Genomic DNA, 19,847 nt, shown 5'->3' on the forward strand with positions numbered 1-19,847 from the left:
CTGCTGCTAAGTCCTTCAGTCGTGTCCGACTCTGTGCAACCCCATAGATGGCAGCCCACCAGGCTCCGCCATCCCTGGGATTCTCCAGGCAAGAACACTGGAGTGGGTTGCCATTTCCTTCTCCAATGCATGAAAGTGAAAAGTGAAAGTGAAGTCGCTCAGTCGTGTCCAACTCTTCGCGACCCCATGGACTGCAGCCTACCAGGCTCCTCCGTCCATGGAATTTTCCAGGCAAGAGTACTGGAGTGGGGTGCCATTGCCTTCTCCTCATCATGCATTACTTAAAGTCAAATCTGATCCTGAACTTCCTGGTTTGAAGAACAAATTCATTCACATTTTCCTCATGCCAGTCTAGTTTGGTTTCCTTTGCCTGAAGCTCCAAGACTCTTAAGCCATTTGGCATGTGAAACGCTGAGCACAAAATCTGTCCCCATAGGAAGAGCTCAGAGAACTGTCACCACAATGAAAGAGGTGAAAATGGTCTTAAGCTCCTTTGCCATCACCCCTTTCCTTCCCAGAACACAGTCTCACCCCTTTCCATCCGGCCTGGGGAATGGGCTGCTGACTGTGTTGGCTTCCCATTTGTAAGAATGGGCTGGGGGAAAAGGGTGGGAGGGAGGTTCAAGAGTATGTATGTATACTTATGACTGATTCATGATATACAACAGAAACCAACACAACATTGTAAAGCAATTATCCTCCAATTTAAAGAAAGCTGGCTAAAAAAAAAAAATCAGCTCAAGATTTCCCTTCCTCAGAGGCTTTCAATCTGGTCTCCCTCCCTGTGAGCATGGAACTTCCCTGGTGTAGCTTCATAGGAGGCTTTGGGCCAGAAGGAATCAGGGTGTAATAACCTTTGTCAGCTTAAAGCAGAGCATCTTGGGGCTTCCCTGGTGGCTCAGTGGTAAAGAATCCACCTGCCAGTGCAGGAGACACAGGTTCGATCCCTGGACCAGGAAGGTTCCACATGCCTCAGGGCAACTATGGCTATGTGCCACAACTCCTGAGCCTGTGCTCTAGAGCTCACAGGCCACGACTACTGGGCCTGTGAGCTCTAGAGTCTGTACTCTGCAACAAGAGAAGCCAGTGCAATGAGAAGCCTGCAGCTACCGAGTAGCCCCTGCTCACCAAAACTAGAGAAAAACCCTCGCAGCAACAAATACCACACAGTCAAAAATAAATAAGTAAATAAAATAATCCTGTCACTGCAGAAGTGTGACTCAGTCACCATCTTTCTGGGCTTCTCTTTCCTTGTCTATAAAACTGGGGCAATTACAGCTCCTGTCTCTCAGAGAAGCTGAGAGGACTAAATGAGAAAAAAGTGAATAGCACCTAGTATTGACAGTATGCTCAATATATTCCAGGCGTTGTTCTAACCACTTTACAAACTTAGTCCAACTGACTTCCACAATAAGCCAAGGAGGTAGGTACTACTATTATCATTCCCACTTTACAGATGAAGAAACTGAGGCACACAGAGGTTAATAACTTGCCCAGGGTCTCAAAACTAGGAAGGGGTAGAGATGGGCTGTGAATCCAGACATTCTGACTTGAGTCCACATAAGTGGCTAAGACTCTAGGCTCCCAGTGTAGGGGGCTGGGGTTTGATCCCTGGTCAGGGAACTAGAGCATGCATACCACAACTAAGAGTTCACAAGCCTCAGTTAAATATCCCCCATGCTGCAATTAAGATTCACCAAAGCCAAATAAATGAATATTTAAAAACAAACAAAAACCCATGCCAGACAGTTCAAGATAAGGAATTTAATATGGGCAACTAGTTAGAGAGGGGCTAGAAGAGATGAAAACCAAGGAAAGGTAGGGCAACTATAGAGATTAACAATTGTATGCTTGTGTGTGCTCAGTTGTATCCCAATTCTTTGTGATCCCATGGACTGTAGCCCGCCAGGCTCCTCTGTCCATAGAATTTCTCAGGCAAGAAAACTGGAGTGGGTTGCCATTTCCTTCTCCAGGGGATCTTAACCCAGGGATCAAGCCCACATCTCCCGAATTCACAGGCGGATTCTTTACCACTGTACTGCCTAGGAGCTCTAACAACCATATAGGAAATCACTATTTCTCCAGGGCTAAAGGGACCAAGGGAGGAGTTGGTGTCACTGCAGCCCAAGAAGGGCCTTGGCTCCTGGTAGGAGCTAGGATATTGGAGGAAGAAGCCATCCTCTGGAGTCATTGCCAGAGGCTGCAGAAACGGTGGTGTCAGGGGTTTGAGGGGGTGAGGAGGTGGGCACAACCCAAGTTCTCCCTACCCTCTGCTCTCTGATCCTCCAGTACCTCCCACTGGCCAAACTTAATAGGAAGTCCCTGTGTGGCTCAGTTGGTAAAGAATCTGCCCAAAGTGCAGGAGATCTGGCTTTGATGCCTGGGTTGAGAAGGTGCTCTGGAGGACAGCACGGCAACCCACTCCAGTATTCTTGCCTGGAGAATCCTCATGGACACAGGAACCTAGCAGGCTGCAGTTCATGGGGTCAGAAAGAGTCAGACATTTAGACCAAGGGACTAAGCACAGCACAATAGGAAGTCAGCGGGCAAGGGATAGATCTGAGAGCAAACAGTAAACGATCCACACGCCACCACCCCCTTGTGCCATCTAGCCTCCTCATCAAAATGCAGGGCACGTAAGGGCAACTGCACCCACAAATGGGAATTGTGGGGACAAGAATTTAGATCCCTGACTTCTAGTTTAATGTTGTGTCTGGTACAGGAGCAGAACCTAGCAGTTATGAGCATCCTGTGACACTGAAAAGCAGAGGAAGAGGCCACTGGGGCTCCTGATGGTGCCTCTGGGTCGTGGCCTTGGCACATCTAGAGGCTTCTATACACAGCTCTACACAGCTGGGTGCAGATCTGCCACAAGAAGCAAGCATTGTTTTTCTGTTTAAAGGGAGTGAGAGCAGCCTGAATATCCCCAGCAACTGCTCTGAGATCTGAGAGAAACAGATGCAGCTGCTGCTGAAAACCAGGAGGCAAATAAGTGGAGTGAGGTGCCTGTCAGCTCCCCACACCCTCCTTTTGCAGAAGCCATTGTCTCAGTCCCTGCAAAGTCCCCTGCAGGCCCCGTATAGGCTCCGTGAGAAGCTGGGAAGCAGCTGCCACTTGCAGCCCTGGAAGCTGGCAGGATTCCACAGGTGCCAGCATGAGCATGGGCAAAAGGTCCAGGCCAGAGCACAAGAGATGTCAAGTCTGAGCAGGTCCTGCCAGGATGGAGAAGAGGTGGTCATTGGAACCCTTCCCTTTGACCAGGATTCTGCCTTTAGGGATTTATCACAGAGATAATCTTGCTGCTGCTGCTGCTAAGTCGCCTCAGTCATGTCCGACTCTGTGCGACCCCATAGACGGCAGCCCACCAGGCTCCCCTGTCCCTGGGATTCTCCAGGCAAGAACACAGCAGTGGGTTGCCATTTCCTTCTCCAATGCATGAAAGTGAAAAGTGAAAGGGAAGTCGCTCAGTCGTGTCCGACTCTTCGCGACCCCATGCACTGCAGCCTACCAGGCTTCTCCGTCCATGGGATTTTCCTGGCAAGAGTACTGCAGTGGGGTGTCATCGCCTTCTCCGGAGATAATCTTACACAAGTGCATAAAGGCTTCTGGACAAGGCTATTCACCGCACTGTGGGTTATGATTCACAGAAGACCAGGGGGGAAAAATGTAGCCAATTGGAATTGATTTGATTGAGCAAATAATGGTGTAGCTGAACAACAGAATGCTCTGTGCATCTACAAGGAATGAAACATCTGTATGAGCTGTAACAGATTCTAAAGTAAAAAAGGCAAGGGACAGAATAGTGTGCCTAGTGTACTGAGGGGGCAGGGCAGCAGGGGATATTCTTACATATATTTACATATTTATATTTACATATATATCTATGTATATTTACACAAGCACCTCTTGCTATCCAGATCTATTTGGTTTCCGAATTCAGATAGCAGGGATTCAACGCAAGGGATGCTACATTATTGGAATCTTTGACTCCTGTCTTTCCTTTCAGATAGCAAATAGCAGGAGTTCATTAACAAACAGTTCATCCAAGAGGCTATATGAATCTATTTTGTCCCTGAGTTGGAATAGTGTTTGGATAACCAGGGTAGACAGTAGGGATGTCTGTATGTATAAAACTATATGTCTGTTTATGGAAAGAAAAAAAAAAGCCTGTGTCTGTGTGTATCTTCTCTCTGGAAAGATGCACAGGGAATTAATTAGTAGTGGTTGCCATGAGGAAGCGTAATTCAGCCCTGGGGAAATGAGGACTTGTTTTTCAGTTTACAAATATGAGTTGAGGTGGTTTTAATACTTGGGCCCCCAATTCTTTGAGAGGTGGAGTCTATGTCCTGTCCTGTTCCATCAGAACTGTTTTGTATTTGCTTAGAAGGATGAAGAATGGCAGGCATGATACTATGTGACCTTGAAGCCTAGGTCATAAAAGGTCCTGCAGTTAGATCCGGGACACTTTCTCTCAGATCCCAGCCACCATGCCAGGAGAAGTCCAAGCCACGTGGATCGGCCCTAGATGGGCACTGTAGTCCAGTGCCACCTGGGCTTCAGCTAACAGCATATGCAACCATGTGAGAGAGCCGTCTTGGAAGTCAGTCCCCCGAGGAGCGTTCAAATGACTGCACCCTTAGCTGCCATGTGACCAAATCAATGTCAGAAACCCCAGATGAGAATACCCTATATGAAGCGCATCCGCATACAGAACCACAAGAGTCAATGACACATTGCTGTTTCAAGCCACTGAGTTTTAGGGTAGTTCTTTGTGTGTATGTGATTATTAACTGAAACATATATATCATCACACATATTACCTATTCAAAACTAAGAGCATCTTCCTTGTAAACCCACAGGGATGGTACTAAATGTTAAATGTGCAGTATCTCAATGATTCCTTACAAGTTCACTGTATCTCCATTTCACAGATGAGAAAACTGAAGCTCTGAGAGTTTCTTTGGTTACTTGTCCAAGATCACACCTCAAGAAAAGAAGCCCTACGGGACTTCTCTGGTGGTTTAGTGGCTAAGACTCCACATCTGCAATGCAGGGGACCCAGATTCAATCCCTGGTCAGGGAACTAGATCCCTCATGCCACAAGATCCCATATGCCACAATGAAACCAAAGATCCTGCAGGGCATAACTAATACCCAGCAGGGCCAAATGAATACTTTAAAAAAAATAAACATTAAAAGAAAAATATAGCCCTGAGATAAGAAACAAGGAGGCCTCTAACGTCTCAGGGCTACTGTACCTCCTGGGACCCTGCTCTCACTCTTTCCCACTATGGGCCTCACCCTCTCCAGTGAGGGGTTGGGGAGAGGTGAGAGTTGGAAACTCACAGCCCACAGGGGCCTGGTCAGTAACACAGAGGGCCAAAGTGGACATGGTGGACTCAGCTTCTGAAAGCCAGCTCAGAGTAGCCAGATCCTTGGATTTTTAAAATAGAATCCAAAAATCAGATTTTTATGCACAATCTATTTTTGTTTTAAAGTTAGCAACTAGTCTTTTTTTTTTTTTTTTAACTTAGTAGACTGAAAAGCAAAACAAAGACAGAAGCCTGTGGGTTTGCCTCTCTGGACTAGATCTCCAAGGAGTCTTCTGCACAGACATCCTGACTTTCAGCAGAGCCTCACTGGGGAGATGGTGCAATTCCAATCCCAGGAGGCTCAGATCTGAGAAAGGAGACGGGTGGTGAAGACAGAGACACCCCAGCCTCTCCAGCGGTGGTGAGGGGAGGCAGGGGGTGCCAGGAAAGCAGGCCACAGGGAGCCACAGCAGTGCTGGAGGGCAGCTGAGCCTGCGGTCAGCTGCCCAGAGCTGCCCGCCTCCCCCAGCTCAGTCTGCTCTGTGGGACTGAGAGAGGCAGCCAGAGCACCAGGGGAGACTAAATTTCTGTTGCAATGGGAAACCACCTCCGCCCACACTAGCCGTTTTCTCCACCTCTCCTGATCACCCTGCTGCTTTTCCAATGGGAACCCTGCCCCCTTCCTCCTGTGACCGACCCTCCTTAGCGAAGGGGATCGATCCCCTCCTCAGCCATCTCCTTGGGCCTCTCTCCCCACCCCCCACTCCCTAGTGTCTTCGATTCCCTCCTGAGCCTGCTGCCCATTCCATCTTCAGCTGACTAGTCTTCCTCTGAGATCCAGCCTGACAGAGCGCAGCAGAGTGATTGATGAGCTAGGGAACTCTGGCTGGCAGGACAGCCAGCCAGAGACAGGGCTCTCACAAGATAGCTGAGCTGCCCAGGGAAAGCCCCCAGCTACCAGTGTGCTCCCTGAGGTTCCCCCCCTGCCCCCCGCTCCCCGTGCAGCCCAGATTGACATGGCAGCCACTCTGGACAGAGCAGATAACCACAAGGGCCACTGGGTATACAGTACCTGGCACACAGCAGTCCCTCAGCCAATGAGAGCACTCTGCTCTCTCTCTGTTCGAAAAACAGAGACCCAAGGAGATGAAGACGGTGAGCTTCTTAGGGCTGGACATGTTCTCATTCAGCCATGCCTCTCAGTTCAAGTGTTTATAATTTGTACACTCATTCATTCATTCATGCAGCCATGAGAGTTTGCTAGGAGCAACTAAGATAATTGCTAGTGTGATCAAACCACTGGGACACGGGGGTTTGAATCCAGGCTCCATCACTTCCTAGCTGTGTGAACTTGGGCATATCACTTTACCTCGTTGGTGGTTCAGCCACTAAGTTGTGTCTGACTCTTGTGACTCCCATGGACTGTAGCCCACCAGGTTTCTCTGTCCATGGGATTCTCTAGACAAGAATACTGGAGTGGGTTGCTGTTTCCTTCTTTAGGAGATCTCCCCGCTCCAGGAATTGAACCCGGGTCTTCTACATTGCATTTCTACTCTTCTAAAAAGCTGTTTTCTTTCCTGCCTCTGAGCTGTGCACACACAGTTGCCTCTTCTAGGATTGCCCACTTCTCAGGCTGTTTCTATCCCCTCTATGTTCATCTCAACTTAATTTTTTTTTTTTTTCCTGAACTTGTTAAGGCCATCTCCTCCTATAAGAATCTGTATGGGCTCAGGAACAGACTGTGTTTTTCTTACTTCTGGATCCCAAACCCTTGGCACAGCCCTGCCCTTGGTAAACTCTCTGAGTATAGGTTGAATGAATGAGTGAACAAATGAATGACGGTGAGACCTGAAAAATGAATTGAGTTAGACAGGCAAAGAGCAGGGAAGGGAGTGCTAGTCCAGCCAAAGGGCTTGACTTGTGCAAAGACCAGGAGGCAAGAGAACGTGGTGTAATCGGAAAATCAAGAAGACCGACAGGTCTGCAGCTACCTGTATTTTCTCCAAGCCCTCTGCCCAGCTAGCACACGTGGGATCCTCAGTAAGCACGGAGGCCTCCCTACTCTCTTTCATGTGTCAAACAAAGAAACAATAGTAGGATGGGCAGAGCTCGAGAGCCCCCCAGGGAAAGCTGCCTCACTCTACGCCAGCCTCAGGCTGACGCATCGTACGTAGGCCCTCTATAGCTTTTGGACAGTGACTAAGGCTGAAAGGACATTTACGCCTCCGCTGCAAAAGTGACAGGACTCGATCATTCCAGAAAGTTATTACAGCTCCAATAAAGTCTTTACAGCCCAACCTGCCCAGGAAATGGGGAAGGAGGAAACTGAGGCCCAGAAAAGGGGATGGATTTGTGTTAGCTCACCCAGCAGATCAGTGTCAGAGCTGGGATGGGAGCCCGGATGTCCTGCCTGCTAACACAGAGCTTCTCCCTCCAGGTCTCCACTTCCCCAGTCCCCCTCCCTCCCCCTCTCCCTCTCCAGCCTTTGGCCTTTCAAGATGTCAGAAGCCAGCAGATTGGAGCCAACAGAAAATCTCTGAGTGCCTTTTACAGAGTGAAGGCATTGTGTTACAGGGAGGGCAGATGGGGCGACCCATTAGTCAGCTAACACTGAGTTCCTGTGGGTTCCATTAGTGCCTCTGATTAACCCATTAGCACCCACTGGAAACAGGAAGCACAGAGACCCCCAGAGGGGATGAGTAATGGAGTGAGCCAGCTTTGATAAGGCCAAGGGAGCAGAGCTGGAGAGACAGAAAGGGGTCTTTCCTCTTTCCTTAGAAGGTGAGTTTCCTTGGAGAGGGTGCCAGTTAGTGTCAGCGATGAAGAAGCCCAGGAAGGACTCAGAAGTCCGACATTTCAGAGCCGTAGGGAGCCAGCTGAGCTGATCCTTTGTAGAGATGTGAAAACTAACAGCAGAGAAGAGGAATTTGTCTCTGAGTCACTCATGGAGAAGTCAGGATTCCTGGCCATTATACTACATTACAAGACTCAAGTGTGCTGCAGGAATTACAGTGAAACATTGAGCCAGCCGTTATTGGAGCACCAAGCTAACTGCTCTACATATTTATCTTATTCTCACAGCAACCCTGGGAGGTAGGTACTTTTACCCCAAAACTGAGGCTCAGAGTGGTTGAGTCATCTGCCCCAAATCACAAATCTAATAGGTGGAAGAGCCAATATTCAGATGCACGCATACTGATTGCCAAGTCCTAATCTTTGTCATCATGCTGTCTTGCTCAGCAGCAGAAATAGATAGAACCACCATTTGATAAACACTGTCTGCAGAGCCCTTCACTTGGTCGTGCTTTTTATTTTAAGCACTTGAAGAGGATATCCTCTTATTTTACAAGGAGAGCCCAAGGCACAGTGAGGCCAAGGAGCCCACCTATGTCATACACACAGATATTGTCAGAATCAGGATGCAAACCCATTGATCGTACTCCATTGTTAAGGCTCTAGGCCACTCCACCACATGATTGTGAAGACCCCCCACTCTAGGACAAGTGTGTGAATGTGCTCTCTGCTTGGCATGCAGGCTGATCCTTCTACTTATTTATCTTCATCCACTCAGACAACAAATGTAATATTGAGGGCCTGCTGTGTCTGCCAGGCCCCTACTTACAAGACCAATGGGATTCCAGTATTTGTGCAGTTTCCATTCTACTTGAGGGACAGGAAAGACAGACAGCAATTTCATTAGGGTAGGGATGACCTAGTCCTAGCGGACAGAGAAGGCCAAACTGGGACTTATAGGTCAAATAAGCATTTCCCAGGCAGAGGAGCTGGGAGCAGGACGTGCAGTGGTCCAGAGGTATAAAAGTCCACCAAAAGCTGGGTTGGGCCAGAGATTTATCTCTGGGAGGAGCCAGTGGAACTGGACATTCAGGAAGTGGCTGGAAGGAGGATTTTATCCCCAAGAAAATGGGGACCACTTTTGAATATTATCTGTGCCATGAACATCTGCACTGAGAAAGCCAGACTCTGGAAGAAGGATGTGATGGGCTGAGGGTAGATGCCTGGAGGCGGGTTTGGTGGAGTTTCCAAAGATAAGGAGGACTAGGGTGATTGATTAGATATGGCAATGAGAGGCAGGGAAGAGGTCTGGTTTCTGACTGGGCTGACAAGAGAATGGGGGTGGGGGTTGGGAGGATGAGAGACAAGTTCCTTGGACCTGTTGAGTGTGAGAACCCAAGGGGCTCTATCTAAAGTATGGCTGGACTTACTAGCCTGGATTTCAGGCCTATGGGTCTTAAGATTTTGCAGAGAACTGACTCCAGACTTCCTTACCACATGCCTCAGTTTCCTCATCTGTAAAATGAGTAATAATAACATAATCTCATAGAGTTGTGAAGATTAAAAGGATATAGAGTATATAGTTAATGTTGAAAGCATTTAACATAGTCCCGGGTATGTGGGGGTGCTTCTTTTTTTCCTTTGTGTGCTTTTTATTGGCTATCTAGATCATTCCACCAGGACCTGTGATTTTCCATCATCTGAAACCATGTAACACTCAATGCAGCAATGCTGTTATTGCAGGTAGGATGTTAGTGCTATCTAGCCTGATCTTGAAATTAGAGTAGACCCATCCAGTTAACTCTGGAGATTCAACTCACTCACTCCACAGAGAAGACTTTTAACCGTTATCTTAATCTCTCTACCCCTCTCCTCCTCACTTGTCCTCATTATCTGCTTCCTCTTGAGTTCTCTCCTTTAATCATTCCCTGTTATATAAATCTCCCTCCATTACTCCATGAGGATGCTTAATAAAGGCTAGTGGAATCAATATATGAATGGATGATTCTTTGGGCTGTGTCTGCTACAAGTTATTTGGAAAGAGTCATGGACCTTTTTTATACACCATGATCTAGTGGGATTTATCCCATGGATACAAGGACTTTTCAATATCCACAAATCAATCAGTGTGAAACACCACATTAACAAACTGAAGAAGAAAAACCATATGATCATCACGATAGATGTAGAAAAACTTTTGACAAAATTCAACTCCCACTTATGATAAAAACTCTCCAGAAAATGGGGGAAAAAAAAAAAAAAACCTCTCCAGAAAGTGAACACAGAGGGAACCTGCCTCAACATAATAAAGGCCATATATGACAAACCCACAGCTAACATCATTCTCAACAGTGAAGAGCTGAAAGCACTTCCTCTAAGATCAGGAATAAGACAAGGATGTCTACTTTTGCCACTTTTACACAATATAGTTTTGGAAGTCTTAGCCATGGCAATCAGAGAAGAAAAAGTACAAATTAAAAGAATCCAGATTGGAAAATAAGAAGCAAAACTGTCAGTCTTTGCAGATGACATGACACTCTCTGCAGAAAATCCTAAAGATGCTACCGGAAAACTACTAGAGCTCATCCCTGAATTCTGTAAAGCTGAAGAATACAAAATTAATACATAGAAATCTTTTGTATTTCTATACACTAACAATGAAAGATCAGAAAGAGAAATTGAGGAAATAATCTCATTTACCACATCAAAAAGAATAAAATATCTAGAAATAAGCCTACCTAAGGAGGCAAAAGACCTGTACTCTAGTACTCTATAAACTATAAGATGCTTATGGAATAAATTGAGGATGACACAAATGGCAAGCTACATTTGAAATGGCAACCCATGTTCTTGGGTTAAGAGAATCAATATTGTCAAAATGAGTATGCTACCTAAAGCAATCCATAGATTCAATGCAATCCCTATCAAAATACCAATGGTATTTCCACAGAAATAAAACAAAATGTTTTAAAAATGTGTATGGAAACACCACACATTCTGAATAGCCAAAGCAATCCTAAGAAAGAAAAACAGTGCTGGGGGCAAAGCAGACTATAGTCAGTGTTGGCCCTGACACCAGACTATACTACAAAGCTACAGACATCAAAACAGAATGGTACTGGCACGAAAACAGAAATACAGATCAGTGGAATGGGACAGAAAGTCTAGAAATAAAATCACGCACCTACGGTCAATTAATCTATGACAAAGGAGGCAAGGATACACAACGGGGAAAAGACAGTCTCTTCAAAAAAAAAAAAAAAAAAAGACAGTCTCTTCAATCATCAGTGCTGGGAAATCGTGACAGCTACATGTAAAAGAATGAAAACAGAACATTCTATAACACCATACACAAAAATAGGGGGTTTCCCTGGTTGTTCAGTGGCAAAGAATCCACCTGCCAGTGCAGGAGACACAGGTTCGATCCCCTGATCTGGGAAGATCCCACATGCCATGGAGCAACTAAGCCCGTGTGCCACAACTCTTGAGCCTGTGCTACAGAGCCCGGAAACTGCAACTACCGAGTCCAGATGCTGCAGCTACGGAAGCCCAGTACCCTAGAGCCTGTGCTCTGCAAAAAGAGAAGCCACTGCAATGAGAGGCTCAAGCACCTCAACTAGAGAGTAGCCCCTGCTTACTGCAACTAGAGAAAAGCCCACACAGGAACAAAGACCCAGCCCAGCCACAATAAATAAATAAAATTATATATACAAAAATAAACTCAAAATCGATTATTAAAGATCTCAGTGTAAGACAGGATACTATAAAACTCTTAGAGGAAAACATAAAAGCAGTGCACTCATTGACATAAATTGGAGCAATATATTTTTGGATCCACCTCCTAGAGAAATGAAAATAAAGATAAAAAAAACAAATGGGACCTACTTAAAGTTAAAAGCTTTTGCACAGCAAAGGAAACCATAAACAAAATGAACAGACAACCTACAGAATGGGATAAAATATTTGCAAATGAAACAACTAATAAGGGATTAATCTCTAAAATATATAAGCAGCTCATGTAGGTCAATATAAAACGACAACAACCCAGTAAAAAATGGGCAGAAAACTTAGATATTTCTCCCAACAAGACATATAGATGGTCAAAAAGAACATAAAGAGATGCTCAACATCACTAATTATTAGATAAATGCAAATGAAAACTATAGTGAGGTATCACCTCATACCAGTCAGAAGGGCCATCATCAAAAACTCTACAAACAATAAATGCTGGAGACGGTGTGTAGAAAAGAGAACCCTCCTACACTGTTGGTGCGAGGGTAGACTTATACAACAACTATGCATGTTCCTTAAAAAACTAAAACTAGAATTACCATATGATTCCCTGATCGGGGAACTAAAATCACACAAGCCAGAAAAACAGCAACAAAAAGAAGGTATCAGATCAGATCAGATCAGTCGCTCAGTCATGTCTGACTCTTTGCAACCCCATGAATTGCAGCACGCCAGGACTCCCTGTCCATCACCAACTCCCAGAGTTCACTCAGACTCACGTCCATTGAGTCAGTGATGCCATCCAGCCATCTCATCCTCTGGCGTCCCCTTCTCCTCCTGCCCCCAATCCCTCCAGCATCAGAGTCTTTTCCAATGAGTCAACTCTTCGCATAAGGTGGCCAAAGTACTGGAGTTTCAGCTTCAGCATCATTCCTTCCAAAGAAATGCCAGAGCTGATCTTCAGAATGGACTGGTTGGATCTCCTTGCAGTCCAAGGGACTCTCAAGAGTCTTCTCCAACACCACAGTTCAAAAGCATCAATTCTTCGGCGCTCAGCCTTCTTCAAAATTTATGGTTACTAAAGGGGAAAGGCTGGAGGGAGGGATAAATTAGGAGTTTAGAATTAACATATACATACCACTATACATTGGAGGAGGAAATGGCAACCCACCCCAGTCTTCTTGCCTGGAGAATCCCATGGACAGAGGAACCTGGGGGACTACAGTCCATGGGGTGGCAAAGAGTCGGACATGAGTGGGCCACTGAATCACCATCACCACCACCACCATACATAAAATAATTCACAAGAATCTCTATTTTGAAACTTTCTTGAGATAAGAATGATTTGTACACTTTTAAAGACTAGAAAAAAAATAGGCAAAGGGAAATCCACCAGGGAAGCCGCTCATGGGATTAGTGCCCTTATAAAGGAGGCTCCAGAGAGATCGCTGTCTTTCATTTTTTTCTGCTGCTCAGCATGAAAGAATCTTAATTCCCTAACCAGGGATTGAACCTGTGCCCCCTGCAGTGGCAGCTCCAAGTCTTAACCACTGGACCCCAATTCATGTTGTTTATAAGCCCTCAGTCTGTAGTCTTTGCTTACTGCAGCCTTAACAGACTAAGCCGGGCCATGTAGGTCACTGTAGGGACGCTAGCAGATGGGGTAGAGGGAACCAGAGAAAGAGAACCAGGCATGGCTTTCTTGACTTAAAAGAAGCCTCTCTTTTTTCTTGGCTCTACTACATGGCTTGTGGGATCCTAATTCCCTGACCAGAGACCAAACCCAGGTCCCCGGCAGAGGAAATTTGGAGTCCTAACCCCTGGGCCGCAAGGGAATCCCCTAGAAGTCATTTTTGACCTAAGCCATTTTGTGATCTAAGCCTGGCCACAAAACTTGCCCTTGAACAAGTCTCAGTAATTAGTGATTTTAAGGGAAGTGAGGGAATACAGGAACAAAAGAAAAACAGTCAATAAACAATAGTTATCAGTGACAAAACAGTCCCAGTTCCTTCTCAAGGGATAGACATAACAATCTGATTATGTCTTTGAGTTCTGCGGGAACTAAGGCCCCCACCCTGGTGGGGAATGGAATGATAATGTTGACCAACATGACTTTAATCAACCAAAGCTTAGCAGTAGTAGTGTGTGCTCAGCTGTATTTGACTCTTTGTGACCCCATGGACTGTTACCCACCGGGCTCCTCTGTCCATGGGATTTCTCAGGCAAGAATCCTGGAGTGGGTTGCCATTTCCTTCTTGGACTTTGTCCAATATGGCCCCAATTCTGTGATGAATCCTCTTCGCCTAGAACCCCTTTATGAATATGCATTGATTGCCCTTAGCTTAAAACTTCCCCAAGTTTGCTGTTCAGGGAGACACTATCTTAGGAAAGATCTCTGGTAAGTAAGATTCTTCTTACTTGCTGCCAAGTGATAAAGCTTTCCTCTCCCCCATCTTTGGTTTGGTTGTATCTTTCCCCTGACACCCACCAAAAGGCAGATCCAGTTTCCAGGATTAAAGGCAATGTCTGACCAGTGAGAGCTGCCCAGGAGAAGCCTGTAGGAAAGAATAACAAGAAGAGTTGTGGGCAGTCTAGACTGGTAGTAATTAGTCCACAGGAAGCAGCGTGGACAGAGGAGAGAAGTGGGTGGCAAAGTTCCACAAGGAGCAAGCAAGCCTCTACCCTATAGACTGATCCACAGGGGTAGGGGAGAAAATGAACAGCTGCCCCTGAGGGTCCCGGGTAGGGGTGTTAGGTGAGGGAGCGGGGGGAGGGCAGGTTTCAGGCCAAAAAGGGGAAAGGAAGGTGCAGAGAAGAGGCTGAAAACTCAGCAGTTTTCTGATGAGGACTGTGGTCTCGTGACAGCACCATAGCAGGGTGGTCGCAGAAGCGGGGATCCTGGGTCAGATTAGGAGCTGTGCGGGGAGGGGTGCGGCGGGGGCGCTTGTGGGAACCAGGGTCCAGGGGAGGAGGGACGGATGCGGTGCGAAGCTCGGGTTTGTGGTGGTGAGGGATCTAAGAGTTTGGCAGTTACACCTATTCTGATCCACACCTTTAATAAATGTTTACTACTACTTCTACTATTTCTCCAGGCAACCAGAGGAAGGACCTTCTGAATTCCTCCTGGGCGGCTCTCCCAGTTCACCCCGGAGGGAAACAGGCTGGGGCGGGTCTCGGATTCCAGCCGAGCGGCTGGAGCCACTGTGCACCCCACGGCTGCCCTCGGGCAGTTCCAACCGATCCCTTATCAGCCAGTAGCTCCCCAACCCGGCGCGGATCAAATGCTGCTTTCAGAGCCGAAAGGAGCTGGGCGTGTCTTCCGTGCTTTGCAAAATCAGGGGGTGCGGGGGGGACGCATGGGCGAAGTTGGAAAGCCTGGGCCAATCTTCTGGCCCTAGTAGGCCAGAGCAAGCAGAGCACGGGACTCGCCTTAGAGCTGGGCTGCAGCGGGGTGGGGGCCGAAGCCGCCGGAGGCACCGAGCGGAGAACCGGGGAGCAGAGACCGAGCGGGGAGGCGGGGCGGGCGGGCGGCGGAGACCGAATCGCAGGGGCCTCCCCTTTCCCGCTTGGGAGAGGCCTCCACAGACATCCCCACACCCCCCGCCGCTGCAGGCCTCCTCCGGCCCAATTGACCCTTAGAGGCCCCAGGGGCCGAGGCGCCCCCTAACCCAGGCGCTGGTCCAGGCCTCTCTACCCTGAGGGAGGCAGTCCCCAACCTGGCTGTTAGCCACGTGCTGGGTGGCCTTGGACAGGTTGCCTCCAGGCTCTGGGTCTAAGTTTTCACGTTAAAAAGAGGATGCTGGACTCAAATTCTCCAAGGAGAATTTCTCTCAGCTCCAAGGAGTTGAGCTGGACTCAGCTCCTCCAGGTTGTAGCAGTTTCTACAAGGACATACCTTCTGATTTGGAACTCTTCTTTCCCCTGTGGCCTTCAGGTGGACCCTGGGTTATCTCAGATGCTATTTATCCATTTTGTATTCTTGGGGGCAGAACTGTTCCTGTGCATCTGTGCTTCCCAGCAGAGGTCTGCACACTTTTTCTAAGAAGGGCCAGATGATAAAAAGTTTAGGCTTTCTAGGCCATGAGTTCTCTGTCACAACTATTCAACTCTGCCCTTGGCAGCAAACGCAACCATGGAGGATGGTGAACTAATGAGCGGCGCTGTGTTCCCATAAGACTTTGTTCATGGCAGCTGATTTCAATTTCTTTTAATTCTTGGGCATCAAGACAATATCGCTGTTTTTAGATATATCGTTTCTTTCACTTAAAAACGCAGAAAGCATTCCTAGCCTAGCAGGCTGCACTAAATCAGTTTGTAACCCCTGGTTTACAGCCCAGGCTTTGTAATGTGGGGTTTGGAGCTGATTCCTTCACTTTTCTGGAGCTGTTTTCCCATCTACAAATCCCTGACAAACTTCAGCCTGGTTGTGGATGAAGCCAGACCACAAATGAAGCTACTACATAATTGATGTTATTTTCTGTGTTGCAGCTGGTGTCCGCAGCAGAAGATGGTGGCTTAGAAGTCAGGATGGTGTCTTGTGGGGTCCCACACTCCCCCCATTTCCTGAGTGCTTATTATGTGACAGGCACTGTGTTAGCGGTTTGCATGCTAAGTTGCTTCATAGTGTCTGACTTTTTGCGACCCTATGATCTATAGCCAGCCAGGCTCCTCTGTCCATGGGATTTCCCAGGCAAGAATGATGGAGTGGGTTGCCACTCCAGGTGATCTTCCCGACCCAGGGATGGAACCCCTGTCTCATGTCTTCTGCATTGGAAGCCCGGTTCTTTACCATTAGCATTACCTGCTAAGCCCACTGGGTTAGCTGCTCACATGCAAATCTCAATCATCCCAGGCTTAGAGACAGAAATTGTAGGCAGGTAGCGTAAGGGGTCCCAGAGAAGGAGAACCAGGCACGGCTTTCTTGACAGAAGAGAACCATTTTTGGCCTAAGTCATTCTGTGATCTAAGCCTGGGGCACAAAGCTTGCCCTTGAATGGGTCTCGGTAATTAATGATCTTAAGAAGGGACGTGGCATCACTGACTCGATGGATATGAGTTTGAGTAAGCTCCGGGAGTTGGTGATGGACAGGGAAGCCTGGCGTGCTGCAGTCCATGGGGTCACAAAGAGTTGGACACGGCTGACCGACTGAACTGAACTGAAGAAGGGACGGGAGGGAATGAAGGAACAAATGAAAAACAGCCAAGAAACAATGGTTCAGTGATAAAATAGCCCTAGGCCCTCCTTAAGGGACATACACAACAATCTGATTATGTCTCTGAGTTCTGCAGGAACCAAGGCCCCCGCCCAGGTGGAGGAGGGAATGATGATGTAGACACTCCTGCCTTCAATCAACTAAAGCCTGGACCCTTCATGAATATGAATATACCCTTAGCTTAAACATCTACTTCTGCTTCATTGACATCACTAAAGCCTTTGACTGTGTGCATCACAACAAACTGTGGAAAATTCTTCGAGAGATGGGAATATCAGACCACCTTATCTGCCTCCTGAGAAATCTGTATGCAAGTGAATAAGCAATAGTTAGAACTGGACATGGAAAAATGGACTGGTTCCAAATTGGGAAAGGTGTATGTCAAGGCTGTATATGTCACCCTGCTTATTTAACGTATATGCAGAGTAAATCATGAGAAATGCCAGGCTGGATGAAGCACAAGCTGGAATCAAGATTGCTGGGAGAAATATCAATAACCTTAGATATGCAGATGACATCAACCTTATGTCAGAAAGTGAAGAGGAACTAAAGAGCCTCTTGATGAAAGAGGAGAGTGAAAAAGCTGGCTTAAAGCTCAACATTCAAAAAGCTAAGATCATGGCATCCAGTCCCATCACTTCATGGCAAATAGATGGGGAAACAATGGAAACAGTGACCGGCTTTATTTTCTTGGGCTCCAGAATCAGTGCAGATGGTGACTGCAGCCATGAAATTAAAAGACGCTTATTCCTTGAAAGAAAAGCTATGACCAACCTGCTGCTGCTACTGCTAAGTCGCTTCAGTCGTGTCCGACTCTGTGCGACCCCATAGATAGCAGGCCATTAGGCTCCCCTGTCCCTGGGATTCTCCAGGCAAGAACACTGGAGTGGGTTGCCATTTCCTTCTCCAATGCAGGAAAGTGAAAAGTGAAAGTGAAGTCGCTCAGTTGTGTCCAACTCTTAGCAACCCCATGGACTGGAGCCTACCAGGCTCCTCTGTTCATGGGATTCTCCAGGCAAGAATACTGGAGTGGGGTGCCATCGCCTTCTCCGATGACCAACCTAGATAACATATTAAAAAGCAGAGACATTACTTTGTTGACAAAGGTCCATCTAGTCAAGGTTATGGTTTTTCCAGTAGTCATGTGTGGATGTGAGAGTTGGACTGTGAAGAAAGCTGAGAGCCGAAGAATTGATGCTTTTGAACTATGGTGTTGGAGAAGACTCTTGAGAGTCCCTTGGACTGCAAGGAGATCCAACCAGTCCATCCTAAAGGAGATCAGTCCTGAATATTCATTGGAAGGACTGATGCTGAAGCTGAAACCCCAATACTTTGGCCACCTGATATGAAGAACTGACTCACTGGAAAAGATTCTGATGCTGGGAAAGATTGAAGGCGGGTGGAGAAGGGGATGACAGAGGATGAGATGGTTGGATGGCATCACCGACACAATGGACATGAGTCTGAACAAGCTCTGGGAGTTGGTGATGGGCAGGGAAGCCTGACGTGCTACAATCCATGGGGTTGCAAAGAGTCAGACATGACTGAGTGACTGAACTGAACTGAACTTAGCTTAAAACTTACCCAATTTTGCTGTTGGGAAACACTGCTTTGGGAAGAATCCCCAGTGTTCTCATTGTTATCATCTACTTGTTTAGTTGTGTCTGACTCTGAGACTCCATGGACTGTAGCCTGCCAGGCTCCTTGGTCCATGGGATTTCTCAGTAAAGAATACTGGAGTGGTTTGCTATTTCCTCCTACAGGGGATCTTCCTGACCCAGGGATCGAACCTGCATCTCCTGCGTTGGCAAGCAGATTCTTTACCACTGAGCCACTTGGGAAGCTCCTATGTTCCAGTATTAATCCTTCCTTCTCCCTTTCTGGGGCTTGGTTGTGTCTTTTGAGTCAGCATCCACCAAGAGGTGAACCCAGTTTGGGGTTAACAAGATGACATATTCCTACTTTACAGGTGAGGAGGCCGAGACTCAGAGCCCAGATTTGAACTGGATGTTAGATCAGAACCCCTTTCCTTGTTTCCTTGTTCTTCTGTTTGATAAAACTTAAGAGTTGCTTAGTTTAGCAATGTGATCTCAAACAGAACACTATTTTTCTAGACATTTATAATCTCTCTGGTCAAAGGACGAGAATTAATTCCCATTATGTGCATCTGTCATTTTGTTCCCATTTTTTTCAGAAGAGAAAACTGAGGCTTGAAGAGGTTGAGGACTGAAGTCTAGGCCTGGCTGAGCCCTAAACCAAGCCCTTTTGACTGAGAACAGCTTCCATGTAACTGGTTAAATAGGCTCCAAGCCCAAGCCCCGGCTGGGTTTCCTCCTGTCCCTTCCCCCACGTCCGTGTTGGCAAGTTGTTTTGATTCATCCTCGAAAATATATCCGGAACCTATCATTTGAGGGAGGGAGAAGAGCTGCTTTAGGGCTACTGTGATCTTTTGAAAATGCAGAGTAAAACACTGGGAACTTTCCTAGCTGACTTGGAATGAGATCCCAAACCTTCCCCAGCCCACAGGACAATGTGCCTGTGTGCCATCTAGCCCAGCTCTAGCCACCTCCTGTCTCCCACTCATGGCCACATTCCCTTGGCCCCCGCCTCAGTGGCTTCCTACCTTCCACTATGACAAGAGACTGAAAGAGAGAACACAGGCGCAGTATGGTCACAGGGCAACCGCCTGGTAAATGGCAGCGTGATGACAGCGTGATAGTCCCTCTCAGGCTCAGCACTGTTGACATTTGAGGCAAGATCGTTCTTTTGTTGTGGGGGCCATCCTGAGCCTTGAAGG

At 47.2% G+C, this 19,847-nt stretch overlaps 1 protein-coding gene across 1 annotated transcript in view; it reads right to left on the bottom strand.

Moving 5' to 3' along the window:
- The window catches only part of PWWP2A (PWWP domain containing 2A), a 114,444-nt gene extending 98,459 nt beyond the window's left edge, over positions 1 to 15,985 (bottom strand). Inside the window, exon 1 of the mRNA XM_055561313.1 lies at positions 15,733 to 15,985. The gene's annotated coding sequence lies outside the window, so the exon portion shown is untranslated. The remainder of the gene's footprint in view (positions 1 to 15,732) is intronic.
- Between the last annotated feature and the right edge of the window lie 3,862 nt (positions 15,986 to 19,847).

The sequence above is a fragment of the Bubalus kerabau genome, chromosome 1, assembly GCF_029407905.1.
Source record: "Bubalus kerabau isolate K-KA32 ecotype Philippines breed swamp buffalo chromosome 1, PCC_UOA_SB_1v2, whole genome shotgun sequence".
NCBI classification, from domain to species: Eukaryota; Metazoa; Chordata; class Mammalia; order Artiodactyla; family Bovidae; genus Bubalus; species Bubalus kerabau.